The 20,877-nt window shown below is 42.7% G+C and overlaps 1 long non-coding RNA gene across 2 annotated transcripts; it reads left to right on the top strand.

The window, feature by feature from the left end:
* The first annotated feature begins 9,012 nt into the window (after positions 1-9,012).
* On the top strand, positions 9,013-16,149 carry LOC117130401. 2 transcript variants are annotated; one of them, XR_004453809.1, is made up of 3 exons: positions 9,013-14,994; positions 15,299-15,354; positions 15,921-16,149. It is a non-coding gene; the product is annotated as an uncharacterized LOC117130401 (long non-coding RNA). The 2 variants fall into 2 exon arrangements; XR_004453808.1 differs by lacking the exon at positions 15,921-16,149 and having other exon boundaries at positions 15,299-15,828.
* Positions 16,150-20,877: the final 4,728 nt, after the last annotated feature.

Genomic DNA, 20,877 nt, shown 5'->3' with positions numbered 1-20,877 from the left:
GATTCCACCACTTTATGTATCCAAATCAAGCTTCTCCACAAAGTGATTCATCCTGGTTTGATTGGAAGGACGAAGAAGCTGTGCTACTCCCAATTGGGAAACTGGAATCACCTGATTTGAAAATGGGATAACTTCTTCATCCCAACTCCTATGAGATTTATTCAACTTCTGGTGATTCTCCACCACTTTATGTATCCAAATCAAGCTTCTCACAAAGTGATTCATCCTGGTTTGATTGGAAGGACGAAGAAGCTGTGCTACTCCCAATTTGGGAAACTAGAATCACCTGATTTGAAATGGGATAACTTCTGCTGCATTCCAACTCCTATGAGATTTATTCAACTTCTTGGTGATTCTCCACCACTTTATGTATCCAAATCAAGCTTCTCACAAAGAGATTCATCCTGGTTTGATTGGAAGGACGAAGAAGCTGTGCTATTCCCAAATGGGAAACTGGAATCCCCTGATTTGAAAGTGGGATAACTTCTTCATCCCAACTCCTATGAGATTTATTCAACTTCCTGATGATTCTCCACCACTTTATGTATCCAAATCAAGCTTCTCACAAAGTGATTCATCCTGGTTTGATTGGAAGGACGAAGAAGCTGTGCTATTCCCAAACTGGGAAACTAGAATCACCTGATTTGAAAGTGGGATAACTTCTTCATCCCAACTCATATGAGATTTTTCATTCAACTTCCTGATGATTCTCCACCACTTTATGTATCCAATCAAGCTTCTCACAAAGTGATTCATCCTGGTTTGATTGGAAGGACAAAGAAGCTTTGCTATTCCCAAACTGGAAACTGGAATCCCCTGATTTGAAAGTGGGATAACTTCTTCTTCTTCATCCCAACTCCTATGAGATTTATTCACCTCCTGGTGATTCTCCACCACTTTATGTATCCAAATCAAGCTTCTCACAAAGTGATTCATCCTGGTTTGATTGGAAGGACGAAGAAGCTATGCTATATTCCCAAACTGGGAAACTGGAATCACCTGATTTGAAAGTGGGATAAATTCTCTTCATCCCAACTCCTATGAGGTTTATTCAACTTCCTGATGATCTCTCCACACTTTATGTATCCAAATCAAGCTTCTCACAAAGAGATTCATCCTGGTTTGATTGGAAGGACGAAGAAGCTGCTATTCCCAAACTGGGAAACAAGAATCACATGATTTGAAAGTGGGATAACTTCTTCATCCCAACTCCTATGAGATTTATTCAACTTCCTGGTGATTCTCCACCATTTTATGTATCCAAATCAAGCTTCTCACAAAGTGATTCATCCTGGTTTGATTGGAAGGACGAAGAAGCTGTGCTATTCCCAAACTGGGAAACTAGAATCACCTGATTTGAAAGTGGGATAACTTCTTCATCCCAACTCCTATGAGATTTATTCAACTTCCTGGTGATTCTCCACCACTTTATGTATCCAAATCAAGCTTCTCACAAAGAGATTCATCCTGGTTTGATTGGAAGGACGAAGAAGCTGTGCTATTTCCCAAACTGGGACAACTGGAATCACCTGATTTGAAAGTGGGATAACTTCTTCATCCCAACTCCTATGAGATTTATTCAACTTCCTGATGATTCTCCACCACTTTATGTATCCAAATCAAGCTTCTCACAAAGAGATTCATCCTGTTTGATTGGAAGGACGAAGAAGCTGTGCTATTCCCAAACTGGGAAACTGGAATCACCTGATTTGAAAGTGGGATAACTTCTTCATCCCAACTCCTATGAGATTTATTCAACTTCCTGGTGATTCTCCACCACTTTATGTATCCAAATCAAGCTTCTCACAAAGAGATTCATCCTGGTTTGATTGGAAGGACGAAGAAGCTGTGCTATTCCCAAACTGGGAAACTGGAATCACCTGATTTGAAAGTGGGATAACTTCTTCATCCCAACTCCTATGAGATTTATTCAACTTCCTGATGATTCTCCACCACTTTATGTATCCAAATCAAGCTTCTCACAAAGTGATTCATCCTGGTTTGATTGGAAGGACGAAGAAGCTGTGCTATTCCCAAACTGGGAAACTGGAATCACCTGATTTGAAAGTGGGATAACTTCTTCATCCCAACTCCTATGAGATTTATTCAACTTCCTGGTGATTCTCCACCACTTTATGTATCCAAATCAAGCTTCTCACAAAGTGATTCATCCTGGTTTGATTGGAAGGACGAAGAAGCTGTGCTATTCCCAAACTGGGAAAAGAATCACCTGATTTGAAAGTGGGATAACTTCTTCATCCCAACTCCTATGAGATTTATTCAACTTCCTGATGATTCTCCACCACTTTATGTATCCAAATCAAGCTTCTCACAAGTGATTCATCCTGGTTTGATTGGAAGGACGAAGAAGCTGTGCTATTCCCAACTGGGAAACTGGAATCACCTGATTTGAAAGTGGGATAACTTCTTCATCCCAACTCCTATGAGATTTATTCAACTTCCTGGTGATTCTCCACCACTTTATGTATCCAAATCAAGCTTCTCACAAAGTGATTCATCCTGGTTTGATTGGAAGGACGAAGAAGCTGTGCTATTCCCAAACTGGGAAACTGGAATCACCTGATTTGAAAGTGGGATAACTTCTCATCCCAACTCCTATGAGATTTATTCAACTTCCTGGTGATTCTCCACCACTTTATGTATCCAAATCAAGCTTCTCACAAAGAGATTCATCCTGGTTTGATTGGAAGGACGAAGAAGCTGTGCTATTCCCAAACTGGGAAACTGGAATCCCTGATTTGAAAGTGGGATAACTTCTTCATCCCAATTCCTATGAGATTTATTCAACTTCCTGATGATTCTCCACCACTTTATGTATCCAAATCAAGCTTCTCACAATGTGATTCATCCTGGTTTGATTGGAAGGACGAAGAAGCTGTGCTATTCCCAAACTGGGAAACTAGAATCACCTGATTTGAAAGTGGGATAACTTCTTCATCCCAACTCATATGAGATTTATTCAACTTCCTGATGATTCTCCACCACTTTATGTATCCAAATCAAGCTTCTCACAAAGTGATTCATCCTGGTTTGATTGGAAGGACAAAGAAGCTTTGCTATTCCCAAACTGGAAACTGGAATCCCTGATTTGAAAGTGGGATAACTTCTTCATCCCAACTCCTATGAGATTTATTCAACTTCCTGGTGATTCTCCACCACTTTATGTATCCAAATCAAGCTTCTCACAAAGTGATTCATCCTGGTTTGATTGGAAGGACGAAGAAGCTATGCTATTCCCAAACTGGGAAACTGGAATCACCTGATTTGAAAGTGGGATAAATTCTTTCATCCCAACTCCTATGAGGTTTATTCAACTTCCTGATGATCTTCCACCACTTTATGTATCCAAATCAAGCTTCTCACAAAGAGATTCATCCTGGTTTGATTGGAAGGACGAAGAAGCTGTGCTATTCCCAAACTGGGAAACAAGAATCACATGATTTGAAAGTGGGATAACTTCTTCATCCCAACTCCTATGAGATTTATTCAACTTCCTGGTGATTCTCCACCACTTTATGTATCCAAATCAAGCTTCTCACAAAGAGATTCATCCTTGTTTGATTGGAAGGACGAAGAAGCTGTGCTATTCCCAAACTGGGAAACTAGAATCACCTGATTTGAAAGTGGGATAACTTCTTCATCCCAACTCCTATGAGATTTATTCAACTTCCTGGTGATTCTCCACCACTTTATGTATCCAAATCAAGCTTCTCACAAAGAGATTCATCCTGGTTTGATTGGAAGGACGAAGAAGCTGTGCTATTCCCAAACTGGGAAACTGGAATCACCTGATTTGAAAGTGGGATAACTTCTGCATTCCAACTCCTATGAGATTTATTCAACTTCCTGATGATTCTCCACCACTTTATTTATCCAAATCAAGCTTCTCACAAAGAGATTCATCCTGGTTTGATTGGAACGACGAAGAAGCTGTGCTATTCCCAAACTGGGAAACTGGAATCCCCTGATTTGAAAGTGGGATAACTTCTTCATCCCAACTCCTATGAGATTTATTCAACTTCCTGATGATTCTCCACCACTTTATGTATCCAAATAAAGCTTCTCACAAAGAGATTCATCCTGGTTTGATTGGAAGGACGAAGAAGCTGTGCTACTCCCAATTTGGGAAACTGGAATCACCTGATTTGAAAATGGGATAACTTCTTCATCCCAACTCCTATGAGGTTTATTCAACATCCTGATGATTCTCCACCACTTTATGTATCCAAATCAAGCTTCTCACAAAGTGATTCATCCTGGTTTGATTGGAAGGACGAAGAAGCTGTGCTACTCCCAATTTGGGAAACTAGAATCACCTGATTTGAAAATGGGATAACTTCTGCATTCCAACTCCTATGAGATTTATTCAACTTCCTGGTGATTCTCCACCACTTTATGTATCCAAATCAAGCTTCTCACAAAGAGATTCATCCTGGTTTGATTGGAAGGACGAAGAAGCTGTGCTATTCCCAAACTGGGAAGCTGGAATCACCTGATTTGAAAGTGGGATAACTTCTTCATCCCAACTCCTATGAGGTTTATTCAACATCCTGATGATTCTCCACCACTTTATGTATCCAAATCAAGCTTCTCACAAAGTGATTCATCCTGGTTTGATTGGAAGGACGAAGAAGCTGTGCTATTCCCAAACTGGGAAACTGGAATCACTTGATTTGAAAGTGGGATAACTTCTTCATCCCAACTCCTATGAGATTTATTCAACTTCCTGGTGATTCTCCATCACTTTATGTATCCAAATCAAGCTTCTCACAAGAGATTCATCCTGGTTTGATTGGAAGGACGAAGAAGCTGTGCTATTCCCAAAATGGGAAACTGGAATCACCTGATTTGAAAGTGGGATAACTTCTTCATCCCAACTCCTATGAGGTTTATTCAACATCCTGATGATTCTCCACCACTTTATGTATCCAAATCAAGCTTCTCACTGGTGTAGCCATGAGTAGAGACATTGGAGAGCTGAGTGAGTCTGATGAGGGAGAGCCAGACTTGAGAAGAGAAGAGCCAGACTTGAGCAGAGAAGAACCAGACTCGAGCAGAGAAGAACCAAATGAGCTAGCCAGCTTGTGGAGTGGACCAGTAACCAGATCAAGACTGAGAGCACAAGAGGAGAGGCTCCAGGAGATAGCCAAAACCGTGGGCCTTGGTTCAAGGCAAGGAGATCAAGATAAACCAGCTTGTTGGTTTAATTTAATTACTTTGTAAGGGTTTTGGTTATTGGGCTTTCATTTAATTTAAACCAAAGACAATTAGGATTAGAATTAGAAGTAAACCACCTTGGTTTAGCATTAGGGTTTTCGATTTTCACTTTAAGAACATGGGGGCTGCAGCCTTGTTTTCTCAACTTTCAATCTAAGAATTATTCAGTCAACTTTGTTGTCTTGTCTCTAGCTTTCTCTGTTCAGCTCTAGAACATTGATCTCACTTAAAGGAAGGAATTCCTGTGAATCCCATCTTAGACAGTACAAGGTGATCTTGTGTCTTTGAGTAGCAAACCATCCTTGGCGCCAACCCATAGGCTCAGGGAGACGACCACAGTTCAAAGGAGAGCTAGTAGCCTCTTAGAACATCCTCTATCCATCCACCTTCAAGTGATCCAGAGTTTAAGCCTTACCCAGGCTGCACCAAGTGGTATCAGAGCCACTTGAAGGTTAGGGTTTGCAATTTGACTACTCAGATCATTCATTCCATCAAACACTTCTCTTATCTTTCTATCTGTTGTAAGCCAGCTGAGCCAACCCTGCAAATCAAAAAAAAAAAAGAAAAGAAAAGAGATCTCTGATCCAAATCAAAAAAAAAAAATATATATATATATAGCTGAAGAGTAATCCAGCTAGCTGAGGAGAAATCCAGCTCAGGGTGGTAAAGTCAGCTGGTGCCTAAATCTCTTAATACTTCCTATCTGATTCATTGGGGTTTTAGTTCTAGATCTTAAGTGTAGAACTTTGTTTTTCAACTGAACTTGTGGGAAGAGCTGAGACTTGGCGATTTGAAAACTTGAGTGAGAGAGAGATATAATTTTGTTCCTGGCTTTGTGTTTTTTCTAACTATTTCAGGAACAATGAGTGAAGAGAGGCGAGATGGAAAGCAACCTGAGAGTTCAGGAGAACCGGCTGTCCAGCAAATCAACCTCAACCAAGTTCAATTTGAGGCTATGATAGCTGAGATAACCAGAAGAATGCAAAACACTTACAACCGTGTTCAACAAGCTAATGAAACTTTACCTGGTGATAATGCAGGGCAAGAGAGGGACGCGGTTGCTGCTGGAGTTCAGAGAGCACGCATTGGACCTATAAGAGGGCAACGAGTTGAGCTTAGGGGTCGTGGGATTTATGGAGAACATTATCAAGAAGATTCAGCTGATGAAAGTGATGATGGATCTCAGGCTAGTCATCATGGTAGAAATCACAACCGCAGGCGACCAGCTACTGATAACCTAGGCAATCTCAAGCTTAGAATCCCTCCATTCCATGGGAAGAATGATCCTGATGCTTACTTAGAGTGGGAGAAGAAGATTGAACTGGTTTTCAACTGCCAACAGTTCACTGAGGAGAGGAAAGTGAGACTAGCAGCTACTGAATTCTGTGGTTATGCTATTAGCTGGTGGGATCAGATTGCTACTACCAGGAGACGCAATGGAGAGCCTCAGGTAGCTTCATGGTTTGAGATGAAAACTGTGATGAAGAAGAGATTTGTTCCTAATCACTATGGAAGAGATCTACACCAGAAGTTGAGAAGGCTTTCTCAAGGATCTAAGAGTGTAGAGGACTATCACCAGGAGATGGAAACACTCATGTTGAAAGCTGACTTAGAAGAAGAAGTAGAAGCTACTATGGCTAGATTCCAAGGAGGTCTTAACAGAGATATACAAGATAGGTTGGAGCTACAAGAGTATGATGACATGGATGAACTGCTACATAAGGCTATTTTGATTGAGCAGCAGAACAAGAGGAAGAGCTCTACCCGGTCTTCATACACCCCTGCCTCAAAACCGGCCTACTCCAAGGAAGATAAGCCAGGGGATAAGTCCAAAGAAGGGTCTTCTTCAGTGGAGAACAAGAGAGATGACAAGGGTAAAGGAGTAGCCACACCTACTAAGACCAGGAACATTAAGTGTTTCAAGTGTCATGGCTTTGGTCACTATGCTAATGAGTGCACCAACAAGAAGGTGATGACTATCTTAGCCGACGGGGAGGTGATATCTGAAGAGGAGGACGCCGGCCAAGAGTCTGATGAGGAAGGCGTGGAGTACCCTGTCCGTGGAGAGCTATTAGTCACCAGGAGACTTCTCAATGCTCAACCTAAACCCAAAGAAGATGAGCAAAGGGAAAACTTGTTTCACACCAGATGCTTGATTCAAGAAAAGGTTTGTAGCTTGATCATTGATGGAGGAAGTTGTACTAATGTAGCAAGTGCTGAGTTGGTGGAGAAGTTGGGTCTTCAAGTGTTCAAGCATCCTAAGCCATATCTGTTGCAATGGATCAATGATGAGGGAGGATTAAAGATCACCAAGCAAGTGAAGGTATTGCTATCAGTGGGAAAGTACCAGGATGAGATCACTTGTGATGTAGCACCCCTGGAAGCTAGCCACATCCTTCTTGGACGTCCATGGCAGTATGATAAGAGATCAGTACATGATGGCTTTACCAACAGATACACTTTTATCCATAAGGAGAAACAAGTTACCCTGGCGCCAATGACCCCTCAGGAGGTACACCAGGATCAGATGCATCTCAAAATGAAGAGAGGAGAGTCCAAGGCCGCCAGCAAATCCTTGCTTCTTGAAGAGACCAGCCAGGTAAGTAAACTCAACCTCTTTGCTACTGCTAAAGATATCAAAACTGCTGTGATTGAACAATCAAATTTGATACTAGTAGTTTACAAAGAATTGTTGAGCTCTACTACTAACCCTGCTCCTGAGATTCCAGAGGAGATTGAGTGTCTTTTGCAGGAGTATAGAGATGTGTTCCCAGAGGACAATCCCATAGGTCTGCCGCCTATTAGGGGAATAGAGCACCAGATTGACTTTGTACCAGGAGCTACTTTACCAAACCGTCCAGCATACAGGACCAACCCTGTGGAGACTAAGGAGCTTCAGAAACAAGTCAATGAGCTAATGGAGAAGGGACATATCAGGGAGAGTATGAGTCCTTGTGCTGTACCTGTCCTCTTGGTGCCAAAAAAAGATGGAAGCTGGAGGATGTGTGTGGACTGCAGAGCCATCAACAACATAACAGTTAAGTACAGACATCCTATTCCTCGCTTAGATGATATGCTAGATGAGTTACATGGTTCATGTGTCTTTTCTAAAATTGATTTAAAGAGTGGTTACCACCAGATTAGAATGAAAGAAGGAGATGAGTGGAAAACTGCCTTTAAAACTAAGCTAGGATTGTATGAATGGCTTGTGATGCCTTTTGGGCTTACTAATGCACCTAGTACCTTCATGAGATTAATGAATCATGTCTTGAGAGCTTTGATAGGACGATTTGTAGTTGTTTACTTTGATGATATCCTGATTTACAGCAAGACTATGAAAGAACATGTTAATCACTTGAAGCAAGTTCTAGATGTGCTTAGAAAAGAAAATCTGTATGCTAACTATAAGAAGTGCTCTTTTGGCACAGATAACCTTGTCTTTTTAGGTTTTGTTGTGACTTCACAGGGCATACAGGTTGATGAGGAAAAGGTGAAGGCTATCAGGGAGTGGCCGATTCCTAAATCTATTGGAGAGGTCAGAAGTTTTCATGGACTTGCTGGCTTCTACCGGAGGTTTGTGAGAGATTTCAGTACAGTTGCAGCACCCCTTACTGAAGTAGTCAAGAAGAGTGTAGGTTTCACTTGGGGACCAGCACAAGAAGAGGCATTTCAAATGCTAAAAGAGAAGTTAACAAGTGCTCCCTTACTTGCACTTCCTGACTTTTCTAAGACTTTTGAAATTGAATGTGATGCATCTGGTATTGGAATTTGTAACGACCCGATCCCGGTCACAGTGTTTGTTAGCCAGCTAAGTCATATGCATTTACCTGTAAGACAATTATTTGCCTATAAATACCCACCTTCACAGTGATTTCTCCTTTTACAACAAGAAAATAAAAATCACAAGTTAGGGAGAAGAAGAAATGAGAGAGAGAGTGAGAGAAAGAAAGATAAAAACCAATGCATGTTGCCACCAGAGATCGCCGGAGCCACCACATGCCAGGGCATCGTCAAGCTCGTCATCACCGTCAACCGCATCTTAGAATCGCCGGAAACCGCCGCCTCTTAAGCTTTGTTTTCGTCCGTTCAGTAAATCAGCTATATCTCCCTAACCGTTGAGAATCTCTCGCATGCAAGACCATCAACGTGTTCCTCTCGTCGAGACGAAGCCGTAGACACCAACCACGTCGCAATCGGAGCTCAGACGAAGCCGTACGCGCCTCCAGAAGTTACGACGACTTCGCGCGTTTCGTCCACGCGCCGCCACCGGCTATCGCCTCCGCCGTCGTCCGCCACCGTCCTCCGCCGCAGATCCGCCGCTGCCGGAAATCGCCTCCGCCGTCACCGCCGGCCAACTTTCCGGTAAGACGCCGCCGCCCTCCGCCGTCGCGGTCGGTGACCGAAACCGGTGACTTGCCGGTGACTCGGTCAACTCGGCCGAGTCAACTCGGTTGACTCGGTAAACCGGTTGGTTGACTGGTTTGACCGGTTTAAATTAATTTCGGTTCGATTAAGGTAAACCGGCCGGTTATGTCAAATCGATTTCTGGTCAAGGGTTGACCGGATTGACCTTTGACCAGCGAGTTGACTTTTCCGCAAACCTTGACCAGTTCCGTTTTTAACCGTTCGAAAGGCGTTCTGACTCAGAATTTCGATCTGATTTCAGATATGGAGTCTATTTGAGCAGCTGGAGTTCATAAACACTACTTTTCTATTGCTAAGGTGAGGGTCTATTCCCGAACTCCTCTTACACGGCTTAGGACCTCGAATAAATATAACTTATTTCTAATGTGTTCCGTCTGCTTGAAATCGAGTCTGTCATTGCTTGTTTAGTTATTAGGTTCTTTGCATAAACCGGAACTAGGGGGCTAGAGGATTCAACATTGATTGTTTCACTTAAATGTAAAATCTTAGCTAGGATTGTTTTTGTGTGGAGACGGATACAGAGACGGACTTCTGTATGCCGGATTGTATGAGGTTATGGCCAACTTTAGTCGACCGGTTGAGCTGTAGCCTGGAAGTGTCGATAAATCGTCCACGGGCGGTGTCCGAGCACTATCTCGAGTTGTGTTATGTTTTTGGCCTGTTAGTGGGCGGCGAGTGTGCACCTCGCTAGGACCATTGTTTGTTGCTTGGGTACTTTAGGTACCGTGTTTGACATGCATTAGAATTAATTTATATTTATTCGGAGTGCTATGTCCGGGTCCATGGACTTCGGGGTAGCATCCCCCATACCTCATTGGGCGATTCACCTATCGCTCACCCCCCTCACTCTTCCCCTTTTTCAGGTGAGACAAATAAGTATGTGATATTTGGACGGACTTGGTGCTACTGGACTTTTCCTACAGATTTTTATTTGGGTTTTGGGTGAGCGTTATTGAGTTTATGGGCTTTTATATTATGGGATATTGTTGGTGGCCCGTCGTCCTTAGTGAGAAGGAGACGGATGTCACATTGTTGTATGATGACGCGTCGGGGGTGACACGCTGTCCTCCAGATAGGAGGTGACGGGTGTGGCAATTTTGGTATCAGAGCGGGGTTCCATCCCGGTTCCGTCCGGGATGGCGGTCAGGGGATTCGGTTTCCATCGGTTTTCAATGTTCTTTAAAAAAAAAAAATATATATATTTATATATTTGGAAAATTCTTTTAGCACCATTCTGTCCAGTGATTACTAACTCAAATGTCTCTTTCTATGACGATGAGTAAAAACATCGTCATTCGTCCTTCGACTAACAGGGTTCTCGCCAGATGTTCAGCAGTTGGGCGATGTTTAAGTTCGTCAGTTTTCTCGGGAGTTATCAGTTTCTTCGGTCATGATTTCGAGGTTATCCAGGAGTGGATATGTGACGTTTCTGCCACCAGCCCACTTCAAGCAATCGTTCCACGAGTTTTGTTACTGGAGATTATGTGGTGTGTGGTATGAGCCATTGGTTGGCATGTGTACGAGTATATTGACTATTTTGGAGGTATATTTGTTTTGTGAACTCGTGGAGATCGCTTTTGAATTGGGGTGCAGCAGCTTGCGTTGTGTAGATGTTGGAGTTACACTTTGGTATGTTTACCAATTTTGGCAGTGTTGATCTTTTCAGAGATGTGTCAGTTTGGACAACTGACATAGGACATTGGAAGCTATTTATATTCATCGCAGTATACCAGTTATGCTTGGAGGACCTATTTGTCCGGAGACTCGTCAGAGGTGGAGCTACGTTTTTACGATGTCATGCTTAGGATGGATTTGCTATCACGACATCGAGTAGTGTTGGATTGCCTGAAGGCACGAGTTCATATTTCTGGAGCAGATGGAATTTTTATTGCATGCATGCTACATACTGAGGGGTTATGGAATATAAGAACATAGAGATTTTTGGCTACCATTTCGATGGTTAAGGATGATGGACAGCATGAGCTACAGGATCTTCCGGTTATTGTAGGATATGAGGATATAATTGTGACCTTTGGAACGGCCACAACAAGACACATGAGACGCTTTTGTGATTTGTTTGGAGCAAACATCACTGGTTTCACGAGTTTCTTATCATCTGTCACGAGCAGGGATGACTGAGTGGAGAAAGCAATTGGAGGAACTCTTTGATAAGGGATTTATCAGATGAAGTATTTCACCATGGAGAGCATCATTGTTGTTGTAAAGAAGAAAGGTGGGAGTTAAGAGATTAATGGAGGTTCATCGTTTTCGAAGTTTATCTTGGCATCAGGATACCATCAGATTGCTATAGCTGAGGAGTATGTATGGAATGCAGATTTCCGTTATGGATATTATGAGTTTGTAGTGATACCATTTGGGTTGACAAAGGCACCGTTGCATTCATGAAGAAATAATGACGTTTTCGTGAACATTTGGATAGGTGTGCGATTGTATTCATCAACGAAATGCTGATTTATTTTGGAGTAGAAATGAGATTTGTGAGCATTTAGAAGATTGTGTTGGATAAGCTTAGAGAGAATCAGTTGTTCGCTAAGTTGAGGAATTGTAGCTTTTGGCAGAGGAATGTCGGATTTTTGAGTAACATGGTTTTGAAAGCAGAATTTTGATAGGTCCAAAGAAGATTAATAGCGTTTCGGGGAGATCGAAACCTAAGAGCACTACAGAAATCTGTCGTTCTTTTTGGGTTAACAGTGTACTACTAGAAGTTCATCAAGGGTTTCACCGTTATAGTAATGTTGAAGATACATTCTACATGTAAAGACGTTAAGTGTGGTTGGATAGATTTTTGTTCGAGGAGTTTCACGAAATAGAAGTACAACTAATGAAGACACCAGTTTTGGTTCTACCGTGGCTGAGGCTTATTCTGATGCGCCATATACTGGCTTGGATTTAAATTGAGGTAAGAAGATTAAGTCATTCATATGCATCACGCCAGAGAGGTTGTAGTGGTAATTGCGTTATAGTTTTGGAGATCGTAATTGTACGAGAAGGAAGTCCAGATTCTATGGGATCATTAGAGTCTGACATTTATCTACACATTAAAAATTGCAATTTGGCAGTGCAGTCGGAATGAGTTTGTAGCAGGCTATAGTTTGGATATCGCATGCCATCTGGTAAGGACAACCAGGTGACAAATGTCTTGGGTAGGCATATGAGCGACGTATTTGGAACAAAGGAAGATCAGGAGTTTACTGGGACAGTTGCTAGTCTCAAATTGTGTGTCGTATTGTCAAGGGAAAGACATATGGCCTTGAGGATTGAAGCATGCAGTTTTGCTATGGAGGATACGCCATGCGCAGGTTAGCCTTATGGTTTTGGTTGAATAGATCGAGATTGGGAATATTGGATATCATACAGCTTGGAGCAGGATGCACCTATATCGAAACCGAGTTTGTATGTTGGACGATAAGCTGCTAAGAAAAGGGATCTTACAGCAAACACATCACTCGTGTTACTCTACCCATCAGAAATATCAAGGAGTTCAAAGATATAAAGCGTTACTATCATTTGCCTATTATGAAAAAGATTGTAGCTACATTGCGTCTATGTCAGATGGTTATGGCAGAGGATCAGTTATCGATCATGTTATTTTGAGCTTGCTTTTGCTGAAGTGGAAAAGGAAATGAGACATGGTGATTATGGATATCGTTACTGAATTTTTTTTTAATCACCGTATGTGGAAAGGATGCCACATGGGTAGTCATGGATAGACTTACCAAGTCAGTTCATTTCCTAAATAATTTAGAAGGCAGAGAGAGCTGATTAGTTGGCGCAGATTTATATTAGCATGATTTTGAGGTTGCATGGAGCTCTTGTCAGCATTGTCTCGGATTGGGATTCAAAGTTCACCTCTACATTTTGGAGTCATTCAGAAGGCGTTTGGGACAAGGATCTATATGAATACAACTTATTATCAGCATACAAATGGTCAGTCAGAAAGGACTACTCAGAACTTAAAAGGATATGTTTAGGGATTGCGTCTTCAAATGGGATGGAAGTTCTGAAATCATCGACCTCTAATAGAGTTTGCCTAAGATCGACAATTATCATTCAAGCATTGAGATGGACCGTACGAGGCTGTTTATGGTAGGCCTTATCGTATACCACTTTGTTGGACCAAAGTGGGGGAGCGACATGAGTTAAAATTATTAATGGTTTAAGAGACGGTAGAGCAAATGGATATGCTCAAAGATTGGCTTTATAAAACCCATAGCCGTCAGAGGAGTTATGCAGCTAACCGCTGTAAGGAATTGAAGCTACATATGGGCGATGTAGTAAACCCGAAAATGAGAAAATTTCAGAGAGGATCAAAAACTTAGAAGCTAAAGCAGCTTAAACCATGGTACATGAGATTGTATCCTTCGAAGGAGCGGATTGGAGCAGTTGCTTGCAGCTGATTTATCAGCAGTGTATCAGATTACTACAACGTGGTTCATATGTCAGCGTTGAGAAAAGCTAAAGGAAAACCAGAGTTATTTTGCAGCAGACGTCAAATCACCGCAAGAAGATTGTGCTGGCCTTGTCAGCTAGTGTAGAATTTGTATCATCAAGCGAAAGCAGTTTAGAGAATGTCTACTGTGTTTGTCTGAGTTTGTTGAGAGTGAGATGAGACCTGAGAGACCGAGCATATTGATTATTCAGAAGTTCGTTTCAATGATGTTGGGGAATTAACGGACGACTCGAATTCGGGGACGAATTCTTTGTAGTGGGGGAGAATTGTAACGACCCGATCCCGGTCACAGTGTTTGTTAGCCAGCTAAGTCATATGCATTTACCTGTAAGACAATTATTTGCCTATAAATACCCACCTTCACAGTGATTTCTCCTTTTACAACAAGAAAATAAAAATCACAAGTTAGGGAGAAGAAGAAATGAGAGAGAGAGTGAGAGAAAGAAAGATAAAAACCAATGCATGTTGCCACCAGAGATCGCCGGAGCCACCACATGCCAGGGCATCGTCAAGCTCGTCATCACCGTCAACCGCATCTTAGAATCGCCGGAAACCGCCGCCTCTTAAGCTTTGTTTTCGTCCGTTCAGTAAATCAGCTATATCTCCCTAACCGTTGAGAATCTCTCGCATGCAAGACCATCAACGTGTTCCTCTCGTCGAGACGAAGCCGTAGACACCAACCACGTCGCAATCGGAGCTCAGACGAAGCCGTACGCGCCTCCAGAAGTTACGACGACTTCGCGCGTTTCGTCCACGCGCCGCCACCGGCTATCGCCTCCGCCGTCGTCCGCCACCGTCCTCCGCCGCAGATCCGCCGCTGCCGGAAATCGCCTCCGCCGTCACCGCCGGCCAACTTTCCGGTAAGACGCCGCCGCCCTCCGCCGTCGCGGTCGGTGACCGAAACCGGTGACTTGCCGGTGACTCGGTCAACTCGGCCGAGTCAACTCGGTTGACTCGGTAAACCGGTTGGTTGACTGGTTTGACCGGTTTAAATTAATTTCGGTTCGATTAAGGTAAACCGGCCGGTTATGTCAAATCGATTTCTGGTCAAGGGTTGACCGGATTGACCTTTGACCAGCGAGTTGACTTTTCCGCAAACCTTGACCAGTTTCGTTTTTAACCGTTCGAAAGGCGTTCTGACTCAGAATTTCGATCTGATTTCAGATATGGAGTCTATTTGAGCAGCTGGAGTTCATAAACACTACTTTTCTATTGCTAAGGTGAGGGTCTATTCCCGAACTCCTCTTACACGGCTTAGGACCTCGAATAAATATAACTTATTTCTAATGTGTTCCGTCTGCTTGAAATCGAGTCTGTCATTGCTTGTTTAGTTATTAGGTTCTTTGCATAAACCGGAACTAGGGGGCTAGAGGATTCAACATTGATTGTTTCACTTAAATGTAAAATCTTAGCTAGGATTGTTTTTGTGTGGAGACGGATACAGAGACGGACTTCTGTATGCCGGATTGTATGAGGTTATGGCCAACTTTAGTCGACCGGTTGAGCTGTAGCCTGGAAGTGTCGATAAATCGTCCACGGGCGGTGTCCGAGCACTATCTCGAGTTGTGTTATGTTTTTGGCCTGTTAGTGGGCGGCGAGTGTGCACCTCGCTAGGACCATTGTTTGTTGCTTGGGTACTTTAGGTACCGTGTTTGACATGCATTAGAATTAATTTATATTTATTCGGAGTGCTATGTCCGGGTCCATGGACTTCGGGGTAGCATCCCCCATACCTCATTGGGCGATTCACCTATCGCTCACCCCCCTCACTCTTCCCCTTTTTCAGGTGAGACAAATAAGTATGTGATATTTGGACGGACTTGGTGCTACTGGACTTTTCCTACAGATTTTTATTTGGGTTTTGGGTGAGCGTTATTGAGTTTATGGGCTTTTATATTATGGGATATTGTTGGTGGCCCGTCGTCCTTAGTGAGAAGGAGACGGATGTCACATTGTTGTATGATGACGCGTCGGGGGTGACACGCTGTCCTCCAGATAGGAGGTGACGGGTGTGGCAGAATTGGAGCTGTGTTGATGCAGGATAAGAAACCCATAGCTTATTTCAGTGAGAAGCTAGGAGGCGCCACCTTAAACTATCCTACCTATGACAAGGAGCTGTATGCCTTGGTGAGAGCTTTACAAGTGTGGCAACATTACTTGTGGCCTAAGGAGTTTGTGATCCATACAGATCATGAATCCCTTAAACATCTCAAAGGGCAACAGAAGCTGAACAAGAGACACGCCAGGTGGGTGGAGTTCATTGAGACCTTTCCTTATGTCATTCACTACAAGAAAGGTAAGGAGAACGTAGTGGCTGATGCACTCTCCAGAAGGTATACTCTTTTATCTTCAATGGAAACTAAACTCTTAGGATTTGAACACATCAAATCTTGCTATGCTAATGATCCTGAGTTTAAAGATGTGTTTAGAGAATCTGAGAAACATGCTAGTGGAAAATTTTATCAAGTAAAAGGATTTTTTTTCTATGATAACCGCCTGTGTGTTCCTAGTGGTTCTTTGAGAGAATTGTATGTTAGGGAAGCTCACGCAGGAGGGCTGATGGGACACTTTGGGGTCGCCAAAACACTCTCCACCTTGCAGGAGCACTTCTACTGGCCGAGTATGAAGAAAGAAGTGGAGCGTGTGTGCTCAAGGTGTGTCGTGTGCAAGCAAGCCAAGTCTAAGGTCCAACCAACAGGTTTGTATACACCTCTCCCTATTCCTACTGCACCATGGATTGATATCTCTATGGACTTTGTCTTAGGATTGCCTAGAACTAGGAAAGGAAGAGATAGCATCTTTGTGGTTGTTGATAGATTTTCTAAGATGGCTCACTTCATACCTTGTCATAAAACTGATGATGCATCTTTGGTAGCTGATCTATTCTTTAGAGAAGTTGTTAGATTGCATGGTATGCCTAGGACTATAGTTTCTGATAGAGATACTAAGTTCCTTAGCTATTTCTGGAAAACTCTGTGGGGAAAGTTGGGAACTAAGCTATTGTTTTCAACTACTTGTCATCCCCAAACTGATGGTCAAACTGAATCAGTCAATAGGACATTGTCTACTCTTTTGCGTGCCATCATTAAGAGTAACATTAGGACATGGGAGGATTGTTTACCACATGTAGAGTTTGCATATAACAGAGCAGTGCATTCAGCTACTAAACTCTCTCCTTTTCAAGTTGTTTATGGGTTTAACCCATTGTCTCCTCTTGATTTATTTGCTTTACCTTTAAAAGAACAAACTAACCTTGATGGCAAGCAAAAGGCCGAGTTTGTTTTGTCCTTGCATGAACAGGTCAGGAAGAACATTGAGGAGAGGACCAAGATGTATGAGAGGCAGAAGAACAAGGGGCGCAAGGAGCTAGTACTTGAACCAGGTGATCTTGTGTGGATTCACATGAGAAAAGAGAGGTTTCCTGTTGAGAGGAAATCAAAGTTGCTGCCAAGGAAAGATGGACCTTTCAAAGTGCTGAAGAAAATCAACAACAATGCTTACCAGATTGATCTTGAAGGGAAATACACAATCAGTTCTACTTTCAATGTTTCTGACTTGGATCCTTTTATTGCAGATGATTTGGATTTGAGGTCAAATCCTTTTAAAGGAGGAGGGGATGGTGTAGCCATGAGTAGAGACATTGGAGAGCTGAGTGAGTCTGATGAGGGAGAGCCAGACTTGAGAAGAGAAGAGCCAGACTTGAGCAGAGAAGAACCAGACTCGAGCAGAGAAGAACCAAATGAGCTAGCCAGCTTGTGGAGTGGACCAGTAACCAGATCAAGACTGAGAGCACAAGAGGAGAGGCTCCAGGAGATAGCCAAAACCGTGGGCCTTGGTTCAAGGCAAGGAGATCAAGATAAACCAGCTTGTTGGTTTAATTTAATTACTTTGTAAGGGTTTTGGTTATTGGGCTTTCATTTAATTTAAACCAAAGACAATTAGGATTAGAATTAGAAGTAAACCACCTTGGTTTAGCATTAGGGTTTTCGATTTTCACTTTAAGAACATGGGGGCTGCAGCCTTGTTTTCTCAACTTTCAATCTAAGAATTATTCAGTCAACTTTGTTGTCTTGTCTCTAGCTTTCTCTGTTCAGCTCTAGAACATTGATCTCACTTAAAGGAAGGAATTCCTGTGAATCCCATCTTAGACAGTACAAGGTGATCTTGTGTCTTTGAGTAGCAAACCATCCTTGGCGCCAACCCATAGGCTCAGGGAGACGACCACAGTTCAAAGGAGAGCTAGTAGCCTCTTAGAACATCCTCTATCCATCCACCTTCAAGTGATCCAGAGTTTATATACACTTTTGTGTATTAGAGCATGATTCAACTAATCCAGGATAATCAGATGAAAAGATTAAAGAGATTAAGAGATTTTAGTGAGAGAATAGAGAGAGACTCAAAACTCCATTTGATTGATTAATGAGAGAGTTTACAACACATATAGATTAGGGATACATCAATTCGTCCAGGTTCACTCTAGCTAGGATAGAAAGCATGTGTAGTCAAAGATGCTTGATTTAAACTAGCCAATAAGGTTCCTCACATGCTTGGGCATCTTGCTTTAGCTTTCCAGCTGGTGCCAGCCTGTCTAAAGCTCTCTAGCCTTGACCAGACCTTATCCAAACTCCTCCTTGCTTATTCAGACTCATCCTGGCGTGATTCACTCTTCACATAGATGCAAGGTAACTTCCCAAGTCTTTTAACTCAGTTACCACAGTAACAATAAAGTTACTGTGGTAAATCTCCAAGTTACTGCCTGCTCCAAATCCCTTCCTCTATCCATGTATCCACTCTCCATCTCCTCATCTCAACACTCCCCCTCAAGCTTGACCATGTAGAACAAGTCAAGCTTGGAAACCATGAAGACCTCCCTCATTAAAAACCTCACCAAGGAAAACCCAATGGGATAAAACCTTGATGAGGGAAAAAGAGTGGAGACTCCATGGTTAAGGGGCTCAGCTCCTAGGAGTAAGATCAATGAGTCCAAGTCTTGATAGTATGGACTCCATTGTCTTTACTCTCGCTGCCTTAGTAAACACATCTGCAAGCTGATCTTCACTTCTTGTATAACATGGCAATATACTCCAAGTATAATCATCTGCCTCACCTTGTGACAATCAACTTCTATATGCTTCGTCCTCTCATGAAAGACTGAGTTAGAAGCAATGTGGATAGCTGCTTGATTGTCACAATGCATTGTCATAGGAGTACTCTGCTCAATCTCCAAATGCTTCAAGATCCCCTTGATCCACACCAACTCGTTTGTCAGCTTCAACATGGCTCTATACTCAGCTTCAGCACTTGAACAGGAGATAACCTTCTGCTTCTTACTCTTCCAAGTGACCAAGTTCCCTCCAATGAATGTACAATACCCAGTAGTTGATCTCCTGTCCACTCTATCTCCTGCCCAATCAGCATCACAATATCCAACCACTTCTGTACTGCCATTACAACCCATCCAAACTCCTTGACCAGACGTGCCACTCAAATACCTCAGTATCCTATCAACCATCTTCCAATGATGAACCTTTGGTGCCTGCATATGCTGGCTCACTTGATTCACTGCAAAGCATATATCAGGTCTTGTAATCGTCAAGTAGATCAGCTTTCCAACCATCCTCCTATACAGCTTAGCATCCTCAAACAACTGGTTCTCTTCAACCTCCCCCTCACGCAAGACCTTATACCCCTCCTCAAGAGGTGTCTTAGCTATCTTTCCTCCAAGCACATCAGCTTCCTTTAGCATATCCATTGCATACTTCCTTTGAGACATGAACAAACCCTCCTTTGATCTGCATATCTCAATCCCCAAGAAATACTTCATCTCTCCCAAGTCTTTGATATCAAATACTGACCTGAGAAACTCTTTAGTGGCTTTAATCCCAGCCTTATCACTCCCTGTGATAATCAAATCATCCACATACACTAGAATCACAATGATCCCTGATGGCCCGACCAGTGTGAAGAGTGTGTGATCTAGTTCAGACTTCCTGAACCCTCTCCCATTGAGTGTTGTACTCAGCTTCCTGTACCAGGCTCTAGGAGACTGCTTCAACCCATATATAGCTTTCTTCAATCTCAAAACATTTCCTGGCTTTACTAGATGCTCAAGACCAGGAGGAGGAAGCATATATACCTCATCTTCTAGCTCACCTTGCAGGAAAGCATTCTTCACATCCATCTGCCACAAATCCCACTCCAAGTTTGTTGCAATGGATAACACAATTCGAATTGTGTGAAGCTTGGCCACTGGTGCAAAAGTATCAATGTAATCTTCTCCATAAGTCTGTGTAAATCCTCTTGCAACCAGCCTGGTCTTGTGCCTATCTATCTCCCCATTTGCAAGATATTTAATGGTGAAGATCCATCTGCTTGAAACTGCCTTCTTCCCTCTAGGTAATTCACTCTCATACCAAGTGTCATTCCTGATCATTGCATCCCTTTCATCTCCTACTGAATCTCTCCAAACCTTGTGCTTCATAGCTTCTTCATAAGATCTTGGTATCTCATTCTCATCCAAGTTACACATAAACACCATGTGCTCTTCTGGAAACTCAGCAAAGGAACACATGGCTTGAGAGGGATGCTCCACAGCCTGGGCATTGTAGTACACTCTCGTGTTTACCCAGTTGGAAGGATCCCTCCTTATCCTTGTGCTCCTCCGCAAGGTCTCAACCTGTTCTTCAGCCTGAACATTCTCTTGTGCTTCCTCTCTTAAACCAGTAGGTTCTCCCTGCTCATTT

Source organism: Brassica rapa, unplaced genomic scaffold (genome assembly GCF_000309985.2).
Source record: "Brassica rapa cultivar Chiifu-401-42 unplaced genomic scaffold, CAAS_Brap_v3.01 Scaffold0449, whole genome shotgun sequence".
Classification (NCBI taxonomy): domain Eukaryota; kingdom Viridiplantae; phylum Streptophyta; class Magnoliopsida; order Brassicales; family Brassicaceae; genus Brassica; species Brassica rapa.
The sequence above is the reverse complement of the archived record's forward strand: the minus strand, read 5'-3'. Positions and strand labels throughout refer to the sequence as shown.